Genomic DNA, 20,929 nt, shown 5'->3' on the forward strand with positions numbered 1-20,929 from the left:
TGAGTATATAATGAAGCTCAAGGTCTACTAGAAGTCAAACCTCTTAATTCTCAAGGCCAAGTAGGAGGTGAATCTTCCACCATTTTGGTGTTAAATTGCTGTCATTCCTTGAGTGGCTGTGCCCTGTCCCCTTCCATCCTGTCTCACAACCTGCTTAAACGATCTGGCCCTTGCCTACGTCTCAGGGCTCAGCTGTCATGCTTGTGGCTCCTGACCCTGTCACTCACCTGCACACCTGCTCCTCCCACTCATTCATCATGCACTAGCCCTCCTGGGACCTTCAACTCTGCTCCTCACAAGCCTAGCCAGGTAAGGTTTCTGGGCAAAAGGAAGTTAGAAAATCTGAAAACTTACTCAGGGAGAATTTTTGGAGCTGGCCAGCAAGAAAGCAACCTCTCGAATCTGTACCGCCAAGACCCCAGGCTAAACCTGGGAGAAGCTGACAGGGCTCATCTTGTTCTGCATCTGGGGAAACTATGGGAGCGAGGACTGCAGATCAGACCACGATACTGCTCAGGATGGACCTACAAAGAGGAGCAGTTTCTCAAGGAACCAGGCCGAAAAAGAACTTGGACAGACTCCACAATTACCCAGGAACCTACATGGTTACAATCTCCTGAACTGTCTCATTTTCTAATAAAGATTTTCTTATACTTCTGCGTGCATGTCTAAAGTTAAACTGTTCATCTTCTCTTTCTTTCAGCCCCTCCTTCCCCACTCTCTCTGCCCACCTCCCAGGCATTTTTCATCCTTGACTCTCACGCCCTGCCTGGTTGGTGGTCCTCACACCCTTCCCAAGGCACCTGCTCCCTCCACGGCCCCACTGCGCATGCTCAGACCCTGTTCTCACTCCTCTGGGGCTCCCCACCTCAGGCCCCTTCCTGCTCCCACCCGTCCTGCGTACAGAGCCCGCAACCCTTCCTAAACCACCGCTCTCATCCCCTCGGCTGCCTGCTCAGACGCCTCCACAGGCTCCCAGGCGTTAGGTGCAGACGTCTCACCTTTGCAGTGAGTCCCCAAGTGCCTTTCTGTCCATCTCTCATCTGGCCTCCTCCTCCCCTTTCTTCTTACTTTATTTTGAAACATGTCATACATTTGTGAGTGTTCATAAGAGATGTACAAATTGTTCTTATAAAGACCACACCTGTGAAACTGCCACTCACGGTAAGACTCAGGTATGTCGACTTATCCTCCCGCTCCTGACTCCAGCCATTGCAGAACCATCCCCTTGATTTATTTACAGTTGTGCCACCCATTCCTAAAGGGCATATTGTTTAGTGTTGCCGGATTCTGAATTCTCTATAGATTCTATCATTCTATGTTTATTGTACTGTGACTAGATTTTCCCTTTTTAATGGCTTTTTTGAGATATAATTAATATACCATGCCATTCACTTATTTAAAATACACAGTTCAGTGGTTTTAGCATATTTAAGCTAACCATCATCTCAATATAATTTTAGAAACCCTTATCACCCCAAAAAGAAGCCCTGCACCCCTCCACCCTGGGCAACCAGTAACCGACTTTCTATCCCTACAGATTGGCCTATTCTATTCTGTTTCATCTGAATGGAACCACCCTCACTTGGCCTTTTGCACACGCTGTGCTGTCACAGAACCAGGCCACTCTTCCCCGTCATGTGCAGGAACACTGGTCATTCTGCCTGGAGAGCCTCCCTGACCGTTGCTGCCCAGCCGGGGCTGTCGGTTTCTACAGGACCTGACCCAGTCATCTCTCTTCCATGAAGCCATTCCTCTTTCCCACTCCACCTCGTGTGTTGCTTCCTTCATCAAATTCTTAAAATACGTTGCGTGTCAGTTTGTTTTGGGGGTCTAGTGTCTCCCTACTAGACTGTCAGCTCTGGGAAGGGTCAGGGCCTTGCCTGATTTCATCTTCTGTTGGTCCCCGGAGCCAGCTCAGAGCCCGGCACATAGCAGGTGTCCAACGGGCATGTGCTGGGAGAGTGAGGGACGGGCAAGTTATTCTGTCTTAGAGCATCATCACGTGCTCATAGAACTAGTCCTCCAATGAGCGGGATCCACTGGTACAATCAGGAGTGATGTTTCCTTTCTCCTGAAGGGGCTTGTCTAAGCCGCTCTGTGGGGCTGGCTCATTCCCTGCTCCCAGACAAAATCTAAGGTGGGCTCTGTGGCTCCCTGCTCACTCTCAGACAATTCATTCCCAACATCCAACCCATATAATGGTCAAATCTCCATTTTAAAGTTGAAGCCCCTCCCTGGGTCAGTTGTGGTCTCCTCCTGGCTGGCCTCTTCCCTTGCCTTGCTGACTGCAGCCTCTGATCTCTCCGTGGTTAGAATCAAGGCAAACAGCCACCGGCCATGGTGCGTGTGTGAAGCCAACTCTTTTTCTGAGCCTCCCTCCTTCCCCCAGAAAATGGTGATACTTCCCACCTGTTGTGCCCTTGACTCAGGCAGAAGCATCCCATCTAGTTGGTCACCTTAGAGCTCTCCCTTGGTCCCTGGTCACCTATCAATGTCTCATGCTTCCTTCTGCTCTCAGAATTCTCCAGGATAATCCCGCAGGACTCTCTCTGACATGGTTCACCTCTGGTCCACCGTGACTTGCGTCTTTGACTGTGGTCAGTAGAAGTGCAGGCACACAGATCCTCCTATCTGTGGCCTCAGCCAGCCCCTTTCCTGTGAGAGTTCACATGCCCAAATCAGACTCTGGCCCTTGAGTTACCTAATTTCCTAGGGCACCGAACAACCTCTCCAAATGGCGTCATTGAAGCCTCCTCAGAGACTGTGGAAAGAAGGCAGCACCACGCCCTTCCTCCGTGGAGGGATAAAGCTGACGGCACACGGCCTGCTTCTCTTCAGAGAGATGCTCTCTTTAGTCTCCAGACCCTCGCTCGGCCTGTCTGATGGTTTGTACAGGCTGCAGCTAGGTGATCAGCTGGGGGCCTCAAAGCTGGTTTCCAACGACCTCCTTTGTGGTCCTGCCCGGGAAACCACACACCTCACTTTGGAATGTGACTATTCTGGCCACCTATTGACTTGGGGCCTCGGTCAAAACTGACACAAGCCCCATTTTAACATCCTGTTCTTGTGTTATCCTCTCGTGAGACTCCACACTCCTGGGAGCAGGAACTCTGCCATTCTCACCTGCATTGCCTTCTCTCTGCCCTAGTGAGTAGCAGTGCCGTACTCAGGGTGCTAGAGGTATTTTAGAGGAAAATCTCCGTGGCGATGAGCCAGCAGCATGAAGAAGTGTGGAAGAAGAAAAGGCAAGAGAGTTCAGTTCTGGGGTGATGAGTCAAAGAGGAGGCTGTAGAAGTTTCCTTCTAAAGTTACTCAGGCTTGGAAGCTATTTTTCAATGAAATCAGACCTCTCCCTGGTCCGAATGCCTCTGGCATTGAGTCAAAAACTACATAACATAACTAATGTCATATAGTCTGGCCTTATAATACTGAGAATGCACAAAATAGGATTAGTGAGATTTAAGAGAAAACAGACAAACAAAAAAAAATCACTCTCACTGCACGTAGGTCCCTCCAGTCATTTTTCTGGATCACCCTGTTCCCAAAAATCAGACCTGTCATCAACCACTTCTTTTGGGCATTAGGAAACATATTGGTCCATTTGTTTAGACCTGGTCAAGGCATATGCTCAAGGTCTTGGGCACATAGAGAAGCAGAATTTGTAGTAGGATGGAGTTCTGGGATAAGACAAAAGGCATCCAACTCCTGGCTAAGCAACAGATCCTCGGTGCTGCACCGAGAAGGGGATCTCATCCCTTTGCACTCAGGGCCTCTGTTACGTCCTAAACTTACGAGGTTATACTCATTTGTTTGTCAAATATTTCCTGACACTTGGTACGAATTCTGAGTTAAGGGCTCTAAGCCTGTCCCTTCTAAATTCCCTGCCTTTGTGTCAGCCATCAGCCTCCTCTCAAAATGTCCACTTTAAAAATGTCCCAGAGCTATGACCCTCCTTTTGCCCCCATTGTCGATATTGCATCTCCCCACAAATACCGTCCCAGTCTACCCACTCGTGTCTGTCCCACCACAGCCCCATCAGGTCTTCCCCATCACTCAACAAGTGGGCTTGTACAAAAGAGCTTTATGCATGGCTCATTTCGCCACCTGCCAGTCTTTTTTATCCAATCTAACTTCAGCAGACATGCCTGGTATGGACTTAGTTGTGTCCTCCCAAAATTTACTTGTAGAAGCCCTAACCTCCAGTACCTCAGAATGTAACCATATTTGGAGATAAGATCTTTAAAGAGTATGTAAGTTAAGGGGGGAGGGTATAGCTCAGTGGTAGAGTGTATGCCTAGCATGCACGAGGTCCTGGATTCAACCCCCAGTACCTCCACTAATATATATATATATATATATATATATATATATATATATATATATATATATATATATATAAAATAAATTATCTCCCCCAAATAAATAAATAAAAATTGGACATTTTTTTTAAAAGAGCTTAAAAAAAGCTTTAAAAATAAATTTTAAATAAATAAACCCAATTTCCTCCCCACCAACAAAATTTTAAAAATAAATAAAATTCTTTTTTAAATAAATAAAGAATACATAAGTTAAAAGAAGGTCTTTGGCCAGGGTTGGGAGGAATCTAATCCAGTATGACTGGTTTTCTCATAAGAGGAGGAAATTCAGACACTGACACGCACACATAGAGGAAGATTGTGTGAAGACAGACGGAGAAGATGGGGAGAGGCCTCAGAAGAAATCAAACCTGCCAATGCCTTGATCTCAGACTTCTGGCCTCCAGGATTGTGAGAAAATAAGTGTCTGTTGTCTCAGCCACCTAGTCTGTGGTATTTTGTTACGACAGCAAATTAATACAATGCTCATTAGATTCCTACACATAAATCGGCACGTTGTCCGTTTCCTTTGGGATCAGGTTCGAGGTCCTTAATATGGCACATCTAGTCCCTCTCCCAAGCCCACCAGGCCTCTTTGACATCATCTCCCCCTTACCTGTGCTGGCCTGTGCCACCATCCCCACCCCACAATCCAGCACATCAACACAGACCTCAGAGCACACTGTGCCTTGACCACCTCCCTGACGTGTTGCATCTGTCACCTCTGTCTGGAATCACCCCCTCTGTGCCTCCCTTGTCCTTCAAGGCTTGCTCAAATGTCACCTTCCCATGAAATCTTCTCCCACACAGAGTTTGTCCCTCATCCTCTGTGCATTCCTGGCACTTTCTCTATTACAGCGCTTGCCTCTTTGGGTTGTTACTGTTTGCATTGAGTTCCTTGAGGCAGAGACAGTGTTTTACTCATCAGTACAACTATAGCACACAGTAGGTGCTCAAAAAATATTTGTTGAATAGCTGTGATGTCCTTTTTTTAAATTATTATTTTTCTTTTTTGTGAGGGGGGAGGTAATTAGGTTTATTTATTTATTTTTTTAAGTGGAGGTACTGGGGATTGAACCCAGGACCTTGTGCATGTTAAGCATGTGCTCGACCACTGAGCTATACCCTCCCCACCTTGGTGTTACGTTCTTAATGTTTGTCTTCCCCCCTAAATTCATATGTGAAGCCCTAACTTCCAATGGAATGGTATCTGGAGATGGTGCTTTTGAGAGGAGATTAGGGTTAGATGAGGTCATGAGGATGAGACCCTCATGAAAGGATTAGTGCCCTTATTAGAAGAGACAACAGAGAGCACTTCCTCCCTCTCTCTCTTTCACCTCCATCCCTCTCCAGGAAAAGAGCTCTCACCAGGAACCAAACTGGTCAGCACCCAACCTCCAGAGCTGTGAGGAAAGTTAATCTCTGTCATTTAAGCCATCTAGTCAATGGTATTTTGGCATGGCGACCTGAGCTGAGTGAAATAGCTGGGTGGCCAAATAATGCAGGGGCTCCCTCTCACTATTTTAACCAAGGACTCTTCCCGGCCCTGGGAATTGCTTCCTTACGTGGTCACTGCCTGACACCTGATCTCAGGCAGGCCCCGTCTGTCTTGTTTCCCTGACCATGATGAGCTATCTTAGACTCTTAGAGCTTTTCCAGGTGTATGGCATTGTCTGTGCTAGATCGCCTTTTTTAGCCACTTTCTCCTTTCGGGGCTTAATAATTGCATTTGACTTTTACTAAAAAGTCTGCACTTTATTTTTTCTACCTTGGACATTCCTTGTCCCTTTCTTTTGCCAGGAACCTGTTTATGTAAGTCAACCCTTCCCAGTCATCTTCCTTATCCCAGGTCTTTGCCAATATCATCTGATTACAGTCAGATTACTCTGTCCTGGAGAGACAGTGCCTTAGTCAGAAGCTTAAACCCAGCTGCTTTCCTCCACGCCAACCCAGGACTCTTCAAATCTCTTCAAATTCTTCTCTGGTTACGTAACTGTAATTCCCACATGCTTTCCCCTAAAACATTTGTAACATTGCACCTTCAAGCATACATAATTCTAAGAACTCACATTAGTTTAAGCATACGTGAAACTGGAATAGAAATATAACCCACCTGGGACTCGGGCCCTTCATTTCAGGGCTGGTCATTGCTTTCCTCTCCACGTAAGCAGATAGACTTGTTGTGTCAACAAAGAAAATGCTTGGCGAAGAACTGAAATTTTCTCACGCGTATCACTAACATTTCAGTAAGCCTCTCCCAACCCACCTTCCCACTCACGGTGTGAAGGAGTCTGAGAGCTTGCAGAGAAATTGCAGGGCAATGAGCTGAGTGTTTGCTTTCCTCCTCTGGTGTCAAGGAGCCTGGAGGGGGGCGATGGAGGGTGCCTGGATCACCTAAGGGAAAAAGAAAAAAACTCAGCTGAACTGAGATTTGGAGTGTGCAGCCAGGGAGGAAAGCCTTGGAGCTACATCCGTGTTCTACAACAGCGCTGTTCAGTACTGTAGCCACTAGCCACCTGCAGCTATTTAAATTTAAATGGTAAAATGAACTAAAAGTTAAAATGCCATTTTTTAGGCGCACTGATCACACTTGGGTGCTCAAGAGCCACATGTAGATAGAGAACATTTCCATCACTGCAGAAAGTCTTGTCAGGCAGCACTAATCTATAACGTAAGCAATGCTTATGAGGAAGACCAAAATGTGAAGTTCCTACGTTTAAAATGAGTGTTGGAAAAATATGAAGTGGACTTAAGATATAATTTTTTCAAAAAGGCATTCCGAGGCTCTCTATGGACAATGGTGAAAAATATTGCAGCAACTGTATGTGGAAGGTAACCTTTAAAAATTGTATAAAAATTGTAAATTTTTTTAAACAAAAAAAAGTTGAAAAATAACAATGATGAAAGAAAGGAATGAAGGGCAGAGGGAAGACAGGAAGCTAGTCAGATGGTTGTCAGCACTGTTTTGTCTCACTGCAGATCAAGGGGACCCATCATCTCTACAGCACGAGAAAAGCAGTGGCCAGGGACCAACTTGTTGAAGCCCTTTCGGGGGAGGCAGGCACTTTCTCATCTGAAGGAGTGGCTTCAAATGTGTGATCATGCAGACATTGAGTCACGGGCCATTCAGGTATTAGATGTGGCTGTTTAAAGACCTAATATGAGGGAGGAGAGGATGTCACCTTTAATTAGCTCCTAATCCCTATTTACATATCACTTCCTTCTCTTAAGGCCACTTTGGATGATGGGCCAGTTGCGCAATAACCTACGTGAGCGCCACTGCTGGGGAAAAAAAAACACCCACAGGCAAAGGAACTTGTTGCCCTCACCTAAGCCTGCCAAGAGAGAAAGCCCAAGAATCTATGATGCCAAGAAGTCCTGGTTTTCAGACTCTGGGGCTCATGACAGTGAGTGGTGCCCGTGTTCTTGGCTTCTCTAACATCCCATCCGACCTCCCTGGGTTTTTAAAACTTTGCTCTGTTGAGTAACATGCCATCCCTTCCTCCACTGTGAAGTAGTAAATGGCTAGTGTACATTCTACCGCCATCTTGATTTTTCAAGAATCGTTAACAGCGATCTTGCAACATTCTTGACTTTTAGACTCTGGAAGTTTCAAAGAAAATCAGCTTTGCTGACTCCTCATTCCATTCACCCTGTCTGGTGGACTGGCCAAGAATTGGAATTATCCAAGCAAGCTCTGGAACTGGGCAGGACCACTCACGTGAGCGTGACCCAGCCAAGGCTGACTTACCAACATCTGTGCTTTTTTATCCATGAAATGCTAGCCAAGTGTGGGGCCACAAAACACAATTCATATTCTATTGCTTAGCAACAATGACCAGGTGAACTGCTTCCAGCAGATCCACAGATTGGCAGGATGTCTAAGACCAGTTATTGTTCATGGCGTAACTCAGCTGTAATCCCCTCTGCCTCACACTCTGACCAGGAGAGAGGCGATGACAAGAGGCAAGTCCAGGCATGGAGACAGGCCTCCCACTCAGCCTGGGCTCTGCTCCTGCTACCACCCCCCTCCCCCAGTGCTGTCTCACATACCCGCTCCACAACCAGAACAAGGAGGAGGGGAATGTCTCTGCACCCACATTCGGGGGGTTGGCAAGCCTGTTAACCAGCTGAAGTCCAGAACATAACCATCAACTTTCTGTGATCCCTCAAGGCCATGTGCATGTGTGCACATGGACACACACACACCATACACATACATGCATCATTCCCCAAACACATACATAGTCATATACACATGTACACATGCTCATACCCACAGACATGTACATAACATACAAACCAGCACACGTGTGCACATGCAAAACACACACTTAAACACATACAGACCACATGTACACTCACACATAAATACATATACACACATACATCTATATACAGGCATGCTTTTGGGAGTTCAGCCATCCACCAGCGCTGTTTTGCTTGGCTAAGCTTTAAGCTGCCCATGAATAGGAAGCAGGCTCAGGAAGTGGGGCCCCAGCTCGCCCCTCCCCTTCTGCAGCAGCTCCGGAGAGGGCAGGAGCATCTGTGCTGAACCCTTTCCCACTTCTGCCCCATCCCAGAGGCATTGGGAATAGGCCTGAGCTCAGGGGAGAGTGTGGGCTGCTGCTCAGTGTTTTTGGCCATAATGTCACATTAGCACATTTCTAATAACAAGACAGATGTTATCTATTGACAATGTCATATGGTCTATGATGGTACATGTACAGTATGTGAACGACATATGAGAGATCTGTAAAGGATATCTATGAACAGGCCAACCAGAGGAGAGGCAGGGAGGAGAAAAGCAACAGCTCTCGAGCAGGAAGCCCACAGCACACTTCAGAAATTGGCCCAGCTACCCACCAGTAACGCAGCCTGGGCTCTGGGCTGCTTGCATGTAATCCCTTTTACACACAAGTCAGGCACCATGGCCTCTTTATTCTGGTGAGAGATTCATGCTGACATCTGCAGGGAACCAGCTATTTCAAAGGAATCGAGAAGAAATAAGGGCTGATGGAGGGGCAGAAACGTGAATTTTTGAAGGTGGCTCTAGCTGCTTAATGATATCCGGGTTTCCGGGCTGTGCTGCACATGCTCCAAGGCTCCTGCAAACATGAGCTAATTAGCCTGTACTCGGAGGTGGGTGCGCGTGTGAACTGTTCTCTCTCAAGCTTGCAGAACCACTTAGCTCTGTCACACTTCTTGTAGCAACATGCCAAGTAAGCACTAAAAACACACTGGGTTTTAAATGCCTGGATCTAAACTGATAGTGCCGGGAATCTGTGAAGCCGCTGAAGCATTCGCGTTAGAATTCTCCCCCTCCTCCCCTAGCTCTTGGCGGCTGTAGGTTCTTCTAGACTCTGACGCCCACTCAGTTGTCTCCCTCCTCTACAAAGCCTTCCCCAGCTATGCTTGCTTGTAAATCAGTCCTTCTCTATAGTGACCAACTGTCCTGGGTTGCCCAGGACTGTCTCAGTTTTAACACTGCAAGTCCCATGTCCCAGGAAACCCCTTGGCCGACCGGGATGGTCGGTCACCCTGAGACTCTTCTGACCCTGCAGGATCAGTACCATGTGATTTTGCCATTAACTATGCTGTATACTGTCTAGTAGATAATCTACTGATTCACATGCTAAACTTGTCCTAAGATTATGAACAAGTGTCCTTTCTTCATCTCCTTGGTATACCCAATTTGGGCACCGAGAATTGCACATTGACTTCATCACCTTAAATACTAGGTCTTGGCTATGACACAATACAAAATAAGACCCTCAAAAGGTTTCACCTCTAAGGTTTCACTTCCCACCAAGTGATGTCTTGAGCCCCCATCCTCAAGATTGAAGGTCCAGACCAAGAAGGGATTTTGCCCTGATTGGTACAAGAGCTCTGAGAGGCCAACACTTCTCAGTCAGTCCCAACCGGGGTTTAAATGCAGGTTCCCTGAGCCCATCCTCAGAACTTCCAATTCTGCACTGCAGCTCCCCTGATGATTCTGATTCAACTGGTCCTTGAAAAATAGAGTAGAAGCTCGGTCATCAGTTGGGACTAATTGCTGGTTGCCAATCAATAAAGACCACTTATAGTGAAAATCCGTTTAAGAAAATAAAAAGATACATACTTACCGTAAACACTTCTTTTTAACTTAAAACATGTAAATGTCCATTTCTTCACCTACCTTCTAGGAATACCCAAAGCCTTTCTTGGGTATGGTTTTGCTGATTGTAAGTCTTCGTTGTTTTTCTTGTATAAATCACATCCATATATTTCTAGTTTTGACTACTTTCAAATAGAACAAGAATTTAAAGATACTTGTGAAGTGTTCTGAGTGTGAAATCCTTCTAGATTCTTGCAATATTTTTTCAAATCTTTTTACAGTTGTCTCCGCCACAACAAATGAAGCATAATTTTTGAGCAGCTCACATTTGTTGAGTCTCACAGAAGCTTTCAGCTTAGTTCTCATAGACACAACTCTATGAGGTAGATTGGTTTTTGCATAGAATATGTTATGTGAAAAAAAAATCTTTGTTTCTTTGTTTACCAATTTATTCCAAGCATGAAGAACAAAAGCTTGGCACTTTGTTGATGTTCAATTTATTTTTTAAAAATGGTTCACATAATATTTAATTTGATTAATTAGTTACAGTAATATGTACAACAAGCATACAAATATTTGGGAACTAAAACCTGGCTTGATAAACACAGCAGCAAAATCTGAAAGTGGATGAGAGTGGTAAGTTAGCATGAAATTCAACTTACCGCCCATCCGTTAGCTTGTGTTTTGGGGGGAATGGAGAGTGTCCATTAAGCCGGGGAGTCAATCAGGTGAAGGTTTGTTATGAGACTTCCCTCTCTCCTGTTAAGATAAGGAACCCGGGTCAACTGAGGAGTGAGAGAGAGTCAGAGGAAAGAGTCAAGCAGAATTTCTCCCATTTCTGGTTTGTGCAGAAGTTCTTCTCCCAAAGAATTCATTTGAAGTCCTTCAACCTGTTCTAAGTAACTAGGGGCTGCTATAAATCACATTGTGGGGTATCTATCCTGCTGCCATTTTAAGAGCAAAATATCCACCAGCTTTTTTTTTTTTTTCATTTGTTTATTGAGGATACAAAGGTAATTAGGTTTATTTATTATTAATAGAGGTACTGAGGATTGAACCCAGGACCTCATGCATGCTAGGCATGCACTGTACCACTGAGATATACCCTCCTCCTACCAGCTTCTTGATGTTCTTTATTCATGTCCTTCTTCGCCAGGAAAGCATCTGATTCAAATCATTTGAGATCACATTTAGAATAACATCAGAGAGTCAGACTGCCCTGTGCAGATTGTGGTGTTAGATCAGCAACGTGAAACCCTGGACAAGGTCTTCACCTTTTCTCTACTTTGGTGATAACACTTCGTAGGGTTACTGTGAAAACTGGATAAGAAAACACATGCAAAGATTTTGAACCCAACGTGTCATATATTTGTATCTGTGTTCTGCTTCTTCACCAAGACCTATGGAGTGTCAAAAAGAAGTAATCAATTAAATAAACAAAAAAAAATTGTTGACTGAATTTCTGCTCCTGATCCATTGTATGTAATTAACCTTTGCTTCTTCAGATCACATTGGTTTCCGGGACAGCCATGACTCATGGCGAGAGGCAAGTAGAGAACATGATACTTTGAGACAGATTTGGAAAAGTTGCAGAAGAGTCAAGGAATGACATGGGCCACCTCATTGTCCAACAGGATCTCTCTCAGACCCCTGCTCTTTAGAAACCTAATACATTCATTGGATGAAATCTTACCTAGCCATTAAAACTGATTGCATAAAGGATTTTCATTGATAATGAAAAATTGCTAAAATACCAACTTAAGCTGTAAAAAGCAGCATTTAGGCAATGATGCCATTGGCAAATAAATGAAATATATGTTCTTGTAAGATGGCTTAAGGTGAAGCATTATAGGATTCTTGGGCTGTGGGCTGCAGCTAATGTTTGGATGACTGGTCATGAACTTGAAAAGAACAACATTGGAGAATTAGTAACAAGGAGGTTTGAGAAGGCACGTGGATGTGCTTCTGGGAAAGTGCCCCAAGTGTATACTCACCTAAACATTCTCACTCCCCAGAAGGAAAGGTACTAAATAAACCAGCAGACAAGACATCCACTCCTGTAACTATTGGTCAACCTTCTCCCCAGCCACCCCAGTGATTGTTCAATGGGCCTGTAAACAAAGTGGCCACGGAAGTGGTAATGGAACATACTGATGAACTCAAAGACACAGATTTCCCTTCACTGAGGCTAATCTGGCTCCCTCCAGCATGAAGTCCAACTTGCAAGCTAAGGTAGCATGAACCATCCTTTATCCTCCTAATATTGTCTTCCCTGGATGGTAGTGAATTGACTGAATTTATTCCTTTCTACCATGAGGCATCAGCATTTGTCCTCATGGATATAAACACTTATTCTGGATTTGGACTTGCTTTCTACACCTGCCATTTTTTTGGTTAGCATCACCATCAACCATCACATTGTGCCTGTCTAAAGAACACACGTTGCAGGGGAAAAAAGTCCATGGGCTGCTGAATTTATAATCCACTGATCCTACATTGCACATTTTCACCCAGAAATAGCTTGTCAAACAGACCAAAAAAAAAGGGTGGAGGGGAGATGTGATGTTGGTTGAGTTTGATTGCTCTTGACTATCAAGGGGGAAATAGGGCTGCTCCTCCAAGCTGAAGGCAACCAGGAGGTAGATGGAACCCACGATCCCTGGGCTGCCTCCTAAAATTGCTGTGTCCAGTGGTAAAGTCAATCAAGGGTTATAGAAATCCTCTTCAGGCAAGACCACCAATATTTCCAAACTCTTGGAATGAAGATTTGTATCATTTCATCAGGTACAGAATTCTGGCAAGGGGAGGTGCTGTTTGAGTTCAAAAAAAACATGGTGGTAGTGAAGGGAAGATATATTTATCAGCTTTATACTCTTGAACAAATACAGAAATGAGCACCATAACTTTCTTCCTCACTAAAATATACATGTTGGTACTATAATTAATTTTCTTCCTTCTCCCACTATTTTGTATCGGGTGATGGTGATCACTTTTACAACTTTTCCCAGAGGTTACAAAATATCAAAACGGGTTCATTATGGAAAAGATGAGAAATGGTCATGGTCCAGGGAGCCTGAGCTCCAAGCTGGACCCAGAACCAATGAGACTTAGGAGCGGGGAGCATATTTTCAATGGCATGAATGATGGTTGTTAGGTAGAACGTATAAGGATAAGAGTATATGCTGCTGTTGGGCCACCAAAGGGGTGGCAGCTAAAGGACCATTGTCGTTCTCCCTGACTAGCCAGCCTCTCGTTCCCCACACTGAGTCTCCAAGGGATACAAAGGCAACCTGATAGATGCTGAAAATGGCAGGTGTTTTCTTCTCCAGCCTCCTTGAACCCAGATTCCTTACATCAGACACATCCACCTGGACTTCAGATGAGGAGTAAGTACTGCTATGAAGCCAGAATGGCAGGGAATTCTGCATATGTGTGTGTGTGACAGTGGCAGGAAGACTGAGGTAGAGGCAGCAGTGGCAGCAGAAATGGCAGAAGGATGGTGATTCGAGGCATGGAGCTCCTGGATCAGCAACAGAAACCACGGCACTGGGGCAGGCTGTGGCATCAAACTGTCCTCTCCGTGATGTGGTTTTAGGCATTTTTTTTTCCCTTGCTTTCTAGTTCCAGAATCTTCCATGAAATGCCTGTTAGTCTTGCAGCAAATTCCTTTTCTACTTTAATCAGCCAGTCATTTTATCCTGCATACAACTAAGAATACTGGCTGATTCAGTATGTGCAAGAAGGCTAATTAAATATCCTTTCCATAGCCCGCCCCACACATCACTTCTGATAGCCACGACTGGGCTGCTTTCAACTCAACTTCTCTGCCTTCTTTCTGTTTTCACATTTCAGCAACCTGTCTCGATCCTGATTCCTGCCTCCAATATGAACCTTTGCCTAATCTTCCCAGGGGGTCATCCAACTCCAGGGCACCAGTCTCTCTGTTCTGGAAAAACAGGATTTTCAGACTCTGACAACTTGGGTCAAAACAGAGATCATATTTGGTTTGGAGGAAGGCTCACCAGGACTTACTACTGTGTTTCTAAGTTTCTGTTAAATGTCTTCTCTTTTTGGAGGAGCCTCATGGTCTCTCATTTGATGTTTTTGTTCACTTTGTTTTCACTCTTTTTTTTTCATTATTTGATGGTCTAGCTTGATGGATGCAGTTTTTGCTACTGAAAAGTGATTAGCCATCCTCTGCTACCAATGCCAACGTCCAAACACCTCTCCCACTGCTTCTGCAGGGCCCTTAACACCAACACTGTCCTCCCTCAGTGGTGACACATGTCCAGGGCCCCAAAACATAGCCTCACACTTTCTGTTGAAACTAGAGAGCGTTTGAGAGACATTATCTAGTACTATATCAAACATCTTGGTCACTACATCGGAACAGGAACCTCAGGACAATCAGGGCAATCTCAAGCCATTCCCCCCACCTTCCTGAAACACTCAGATGCCTCCTGATCACAGCCACGGTGGGCAGGCTTTGCCTCCCTGATTAGAGCCAAACTGCTCAAGTAGGTATTCTAAGACTCAACCATGAGTCCCAGCAATCTCTTCACCATTTCCAAGGAGATTTGGAATCCCTATGCAAACATAATTTCTGGTTGCCTTATGATATCTCAGTGTCCCCTGGTGGACAGACAGGTTAGGCCAAGATCATGACCCTCATAGGCTATGAGACACCCGGTATAGTCAGCATCTAGGCAAACTGCCCTGGTCTGCCCTGGACTGCGTCGGTTTCAGCACTGACAGTCTTGCATCCCAGGAAAATACTCAGGCCCAGGAAATCTGGGACAACTGGTCACCTAGCAATCAGCCAAAGTGAGAAAAAGAATGTCTACAGGCTGAGAGCAACCAAAAGTTAAAGTAAAATGATTTGATACCTTAATGTTGGTACAAATTAGGTTTTTTTTTCATTGTGTCTACACACAGTGCGTTTTCTTAGACCTACCAAAATGCTAAAGTAATTATGCCCCCTCTTTGTCGTAGCTTGAAAATATTCATAGAAGTCCTTCCAGCCGGCTGACTGCTTAGTGAAGCAGTCCCTGCTTAGCTGCTTCAATCTTCCCCTCTTTTCATCATTCTAGCTGATCTGTTCTGAACCTCTGCCAATCTGTCTGCATCTTCTTGAAACCACGGTACCCCGGATTGAATGCCAGGCACATTCATATAGACTTTCACCTCCTCGTCTCATTAGGTGCCTCAGGCAGTCAACGCAGCAAAACCATGTAAGCATCTTATCCAATTATTGCAATTGCTTTCAAGACACATACACAAACAGAAGGATATGCTTTGCTAGTCAAGAGAATTAAATACCTCCGAAGGTCAAAAACCACATCTCTTTCAGTTGGAAAAAAAGGCAGGACAATAATCTAGCAAAATTGATGAGCGTAACAGTCAGAAGAGCAGTGGATGGAGCACCGAGGCTCTTGTTCGAGCTCTGCCCCCACCAGCTGGGAAACCTTGGAGAAGCCGCTTCGCCAGCCTGGCTTTCCATTTCCTCACACATAAAAATGAAGGGCTTGGAGAGGTCACCACAAAGGTCCTGACATGCTGTTTGAGAAAAGACAAATGCTACCTCAGGATAGCATTTCATCCAGTGGATCTCAGTGGGCGTGGAGCTGAATCACTTTTGCTAAATACACCTCCTTCTCTAGCCTGTTGTCTGCCGCCCCCGCCCGCCGAGGCATGTCAACATGGGGAAAACAAGGGGAAAGAGGCTTTACACACTCTTCTAGTGATTATGATGGTGACTATGGTAGGCATAATAATGATCATGTCCCCCTCCTAACCCCTGAAATCTGAACATGTAAGTTTACCCGTCAAGGGAGAATTGAGGTTGCAGATAGAATAAGATTGCTCATCAGCTGACCTTACAATAAATGACACTGGATTATCCAGGTGGGCTCAGTGCCATCCTGAGGATCCTTAAAAGTAGATGAGGGGGCAGAAGAAGAGGTCAGAGTAAACAGTGTGAGAAGGACTCTGCCTGCCCTGGCTGGCTTTGGAGATGGAAAACGGCCACAAATCAAGAAACGAGGGTAGCCTGTGGAGGCTGGAAAAGGCAAGATTCTCCCCTAGAGTCTCCAGAAGGAACACAGCCCTGCCGACACCTCAACTGTAGCCCAATGAGAGCCATTTCGGACCTCTGACCTTCAGAAATAGAAGATAATAAATTTGTATTGTTTCAAGCCACTCAGTATGTGACATCTTACAGCTGCAACAGGAAACAAACACAGTGGCTTCTAGGGCCAACATGCAGACAGGCACTCTCCTGTACAAACGCCCACACACTCCCACATTCACACACACTCATGTGCACACTCATGTACACTGACACACACGCGTATTCATGCAGTCACATGCACTCTTCTGGCACTCACACCCAGGCACTCCTCACACACACACTCCCTCACATAAACACACTCACTCACACACACACACTCACACGCTTGTCTTTAAGAACGTATCCAGGGAAGAAGGTATAGCTCAGTGGTAGAGCACATGCTTAGCATGCACGAGGTCCTGGGTACAATCCCCAGTACCTCCAATAAAAATAAATAAACCAATAAACAAATAAATAAATAATCTATCTCCCCACCAAAAAAAATTTAAAAATTAAAAAAATAAATTAAAAATTTAAAAAAAAATGAATCCATTTGACCGCCCTGGATTGGATGGAATAATACCTATGGACTTTTCAGCATCCCCAAGAGAAAACTTTAAATTTCTTCTAACCAGATCAAGAAATAATTTGCAGTGAAACAAGCTGTGGAACATGACAGGGGTTCTGGCAACCTCTACTTCTGCCAGGCCTGCTCTTTACATAGCCCCGCCCACGCTTTTCCAGGGGAGAATCTCTCCTTCCTCCCCCCCCACCCCCCCCACTCTCCATCCCCCTCAACGCCCCCTACACACACCCCACCTTGCCCATCTCCCTCCCTCGGCCTGAAAGGAGCACCTTACTTTCTCTGCCACACAGTGACACACAGTGACCTCTTAGACCAGGATATTAAAACCATTCTCCCTGTGCCTTTCCTCCCAATTCCTGGCTCCTCCCTCCCCTACGATGCATTTGAAATGCTCTTCCTGATGCCAGGACCTGATTTTTTTTCTTTGCTTATAGCTCCCCCGGCATCTAGTGCACAACTTTACCCTGAAGCTGGGGAGCTGATCTGATGGGAAAAAAACTGGGCAGGGAGTCAAGAGTCCTGGCTGCTCCCGTTATTTCGTGGTCCCTTAATTACAAAATATGTCACTTTCCACAAAATAAATTAGATTGCTGGTCTCTAAACCCCACACAAAATGTTTCATTATGAATGTATTTATGTTCAGTGGGAATTTTCTATGTCCCCCAGAAATTAAAAGCTCCTTCAGGGCATAAGTTGAGCTTCTATTTACTTTTAATTCACCCTCACATCTAGTAAAATGTACCACACCCTGTGGGTGTCCAGTAAATGTGGGTTGATTGACTGCTGCCCTCAAAGGAAGAAAGGTACTCAATTCAAATATTGCAAATCATGAACCCAGTTAGGAAGAGAGACTGCTTTGCTGGTATGCATTTGGATTGTCTTCATATCACCAGTGACCTTCTGGGAATCTATATCTAAATGGAGAAAATCACTTTTAGCATGCTATAAAATAATTACTAGCATCATTATAGCTTCACACTGTAATTATGTTTTTATAGCAGAAAGTGTTCCATGTGAAAACTATTAGACTTTCTTATTTTATTTGGAAGGCAAGCGTTACAGGCTAAATTGTGTTCCCCGCAAATCCAAATGTTGAAGGCCTGACCTCCAGGACCTCAGAATGCAACTGTACTTTGACATAATGTCGTTAAAGAGGTAATTAAGTTAAAATCAGGTCATTAGGGTGGCCCTAATTCACTGCGACCAGTGTCTTTATAGCAGAGGAGATTAGGACACAAACACATACAGAGGGAGGACCATGTGAAGACCCGAGGAGAAGACGGCCGTCTACGAGTCAAGGAGAAAAGACAAAGAAGAAACCAGTCTTGCCGATACCTTGATCTCAGACTTGTAGCCTCTAAGACTGTGAGAAAGTTAATCCCTGCTATTTAGGCAACTAGTCTCTAGTTCATTCTTACGGCAGCCCTAGCAAACTAATATACCAAGTCTATAGACAAATTTTATTTATTTTAGATGTTTGTGGAAAGTATATTCATTTCGAAATTACATTCAATTTAATACATGGTTGTTGTAAAAGAAATTTCTGTAAACAGAAAACAAAAATTTAATGAAATTTAAACCTCCCCCTCCCTCACCACTGGTGCATATCTTTCCAGAACTTTTTTCGAACAAAAATATATGCATATAAATATATACAAGTTTTTGAAGTGAATGATACACATACAGCCTATAGTCAACTTTTCCACCAAATATATGTCAGTTTTGTTCTTCTGTTTTAATAAATGTACATATAATTTTAATTTTAATGGCTATCTAGCTCTCCATCGTGTAAGTATATGATAACTCACTTAATCAGTCCTCTATTGTTAACAGCTAGACTTTTTCCTGATTTTTACTCTCATCTGATGCACAATGCACACTTGCTCATCCACCTTTGCACAATTTCCTAGTAATTTCCTTAGGATAAGTACCTAGGCAATCACTATATCAAAAAGGGATTCAGTTTCCAGACTTTTGATACCTTTTTTAAGGGACTTATTTTGTTCTCCCCCACGTCCCCCGTACCTCAAACAAGGCCCAGCACAAAACAGAGGCCAATCAATACTTTTTTAATTAATCAGTTTTGTCAAATGAGGTAGACGTACTCATGACATGTCATTTCTAAATCTATCTTAAGATGCCATAAAATTAAAAGTTATTTGAAGACCCCAAATTCATGGATAGTCAGAGAATGGCAGAAACGAGAGCCAACTGGTGCCCTCAATCTCATGTACATCTGAGAATCTTACCTGGTAACTGAGCCACAGGTGATGTCATTCTCAAAAATCTGGTTTTTGTCAGTGTATGTATGGACTTGGAGGGAGTGGAGGTGGGTTAGCCTAAATCAGTTACCACTATCAGAAAAACAAAAACAAACAAAACACACACACCCACACATACACATGCCACTCAAGCTCAGCATACTAGAAGGCCAGCACATAATGCCTCTGTATTAGTCCATTCTGGCTGCTATAACAAAATACCATAGACTGGGTCACTTACAAGTAACAGACATTAACTTCTCACAGTTCTGGAAGCTGGGAAGTCCAAGATCAAAGTCCTAGCCAAACGTGAAAAGGTGCTTAAAGTCGCTTATTATTAGAGACATGCAAATCAAAACTACAATAAAGTATCACCTCACACCGGTCAGAATGGCCATCATCAAAAAGTCTACAAATAATAAACACTGGAAAGGCTATGGAAAAGGGGGAATCCTCCTACACTGTTAGTGGAAATAAAAATTGGTGCAGCCATTCTGGAGAACAGTATGGAGGTCCCTTAAAAAATGAAAAATAGAGTTACCATATGATCCAGCAATCCCACTCTTGAGCATATACTCAGAAAAGACAAAAACTCTAGTTTGAAAATTCGATACATGCACCTCAATGTTCATAGCGGCACCATTTACAACTGCCAAGAAATGGAAGCCACCTAAATGTCCATCAACAGATGAATGGATAAAGAAGATGTGATATATATGTGTGGAATATTACTCAGCCATAAAAAATGCAATATTGCCATTTGCAGCAACATGGATGGACATAGAGATGATCATACTAAGTGAAGTAAATAAGACAGAGAAGGACAAATGCCATATGATATCACTTATATGTTGAATCTTTAAAAATGATACAAATGAGCTTATCAGAAATAGAGTCACAGACATAGAAAAACAAACATGGTTGCCAAAGGGGAAGAGGGGAGAGAAAAATTAGGAGTATGGGATTGACAGATACAAATCACTATATATAAAATAGATAAACAACAAGGTCCTCCTGTATAGCACAGGGAACTATATTACTATATTCAATATCTTATAATAACTTATAATGGAAAAGAAGTTGGAAATATGTGTGTGTGTGTGTGTAACTGAATTACTTTGCTAGACACCTGAAACTAAAACATTGTATATCAACTGTACTTCAGTTTTTAAAAGGTGGGGGGAGTGTGAAAAAAGGAGGAGCTAAAAAAAAAAGTCTCAGCTGATGCAGTGTCTGGTGTGAATCTGCTTCCTAGACAGCCATCTTTCCCCTGTAACCTCACATGACCTAGAGAGTGAGACCCTCTGGGGTCCCTTTTCTAAGAACAATAATCCCATCACCAGGGGTCCACACTCATGACCTAATCATCTCCCAAAGGCCCCCACCTTCTAATGCCATTATATGAGGGTTAGGTTTCAACGTACAAACTTTGAGGTGACACACTCAGTTGATTGCAACCCCCTCTTCGACAGAGATAAGAAAAGCAACCCTTTGTCTTTAGCAGTGGACTGTCTTTAT

At 44.1% G+C, this 20,929-nt stretch overlaps 1 long non-coding RNA gene across 2 annotated transcripts in view; it reads right to left on the reverse strand.

Moving 5' to 3' along the window:
* The window catches only part of LOC141575659 (uncharacterized), a 45,868-nt gene that overhangs the window by 12,408 nt on the left and 12,531 nt on the right, over positions 1 to 20,929 (reverse strand). Inside the window, exons 2-3 of one of the 2 annotated variants that reach the window (XR_012503523.1) lie at positions 11,118 to 11,214; positions 6,637 to 6,752 (exon numbers count right to left, since the gene is read on the reverse strand). This is a non-coding gene — a long non-coding RNA (uncharacterized LOC141575659). Of the gene's footprint in view, positions 1 to 6,624; positions 6,753 to 11,117; positions 11,215 to 20,929 lie in introns of both variants that reach the window. The other variant, XR_012503439.1, reaches the window with a different exon arrangement.

Source organism: Camelus bactrianus, chromosome 1 (assembly GCF_048773025.1).
Source record: "Camelus bactrianus isolate YW-2024 breed Bactrian camel chromosome 1, ASM4877302v1, whole genome shotgun sequence".
In the NCBI taxonomy this organism is placed as follows: Eukaryota; Metazoa; Chordata; class Mammalia; order Artiodactyla; family Camelidae; genus Camelus; species Camelus bactrianus.